The 1,298-nt window shown below is 38.4% G+C and overlaps 1 long non-coding RNA gene across 1 annotated transcript in view; it reads right to left on the bottom strand.

Annotated features, from left to right (window-relative positions):
- Positions 1 to 849: 849 nt before the first annotated feature.
- LOC120716481 overlaps positions 850 to 1,298 on the bottom strand; it is a 1,395-nt gene continuing 946 nt past the window's right edge. The window contains exon 5 of the long non-coding RNA XR_005691929.1: positions 850 to 1,168. This is a non-coding gene — a long non-coding RNA (uncharacterized LOC120716481). The remainder of the gene's footprint in view (positions 1,169 to 1,298) is intronic.

The following is a 1,298-nucleotide window of genomic DNA, read 5'->3' as shown; positions in this document are numbered from 1 at the left end:
AGCGCATCTACTGCGGGTGTGGTGCTTGTTATCGGACCCGGAGTTAGCAACATCCTCCAAAAACCCGAAGAGGAGAGTCCTGGCCCCTAGCCCTGCCAGTGTAGCAGAAATGATGAGGATGATGATGGCAGCAGCAGCCGTTCTTCTCTGCGTGAGTAGCTTAATGTTGTTCGTGTGTAATTTACGTTGAGTAGGCTAACCACGTTATTACATTAATGCATGTAAGGTGAACTAGCAAACATCATCATAGCTACATGCGGCTGTCTTCTTGTTTGATGGCAGATACTCCCTTCACCCTGGCCAAAAAGGCTAAAATGACCAAAGAAAAAGTGGAAAACAGTTCAACATGAGAGGTTTTTGGACAAAGTTTGTGTTTTTTCCATTGTTTAAGCACTGCTTCCAGCCAAGAGTGATACCATATATGCCCCATAGCTGCAGAAAAGGCTAACTTTGTTATCTTTTTACAAAAAAAAAAAAAAAAAAAAAAAAAAACAACAACAGCTGAACATGAGAGGTTTTTGGACCAATTTTGTGTTCTCCGTTCTTTAAGCACCGGTTTGAGCACCGTTTAAGCACCGGCACCGTTTCAAAAGTACCAGTTTGGCACCGGTATCGGATAAAACCTAAACGATACCCATCCCTACATGAGACCAACTTAATATTAATACTTTATTCTGGATATTGTTTAGGATCTTCTTTACTAAATGCTTTGAGCTCAGTCAGATATTAGCAGGTCTGACTTGCTATTTTCTATTAAGGTATTTAAAAATAAAGAGAGATGAAAAAAGTATTTGGTGTTTGGGTTCAGACCAATAAAAAAGTGACATGTGACAAAGACACAGAGACCAATTTGATTTAATGCTTAAGAGTTTAATGATGAAGATAATAAGAACAGAAATGAATAGCTGTTGCTATTAGAAGACACGGTTCAGTCCACTCCAGTTTGTGTCACTTGTTGCCAAATTTGTTATGTAGCAGTACAGCGAAAGAAGATAAGTAAAGATGTAAAAGGGGAAACTGATAGTTCAGGGGGTTGGATGAAATGATTTGCTTCTCTGTCTGATGGCCCATGCTTTTCATGGAAGACCAGGGATCATCTTTTTCAGACCCAGACAAAATCGGTATCAGTGGTGACCATATATATATATATCATTCGTCCACCTCTTTCCTGTACACACAAAGAAAACAATATTAACTGAAACTATAAGACATGTATACTGAGGAAAATATCCAGTATGGTGTATCAACAAAATAACCTGTATACTTTAACAGCATTGTACAAATATGTATTTTATGTT

Source organism: Simochromis diagramma, unplaced genomic scaffold, assembly GCF_900408965.1.
Source record: "Simochromis diagramma unplaced genomic scaffold, fSimDia1.1 OVJJ01000776.1, whole genome shotgun sequence".
In the NCBI taxonomy this organism is placed as follows: domain Eukaryota; kingdom Metazoa; phylum Chordata; class Actinopteri; order Cichliformes; family Cichlidae; genus Simochromis; species Simochromis diagramma.
The sequence above is the reverse complement of the archived record's forward strand: the minus strand, read 5'-3'. Positions and strand labels throughout refer to the sequence as shown.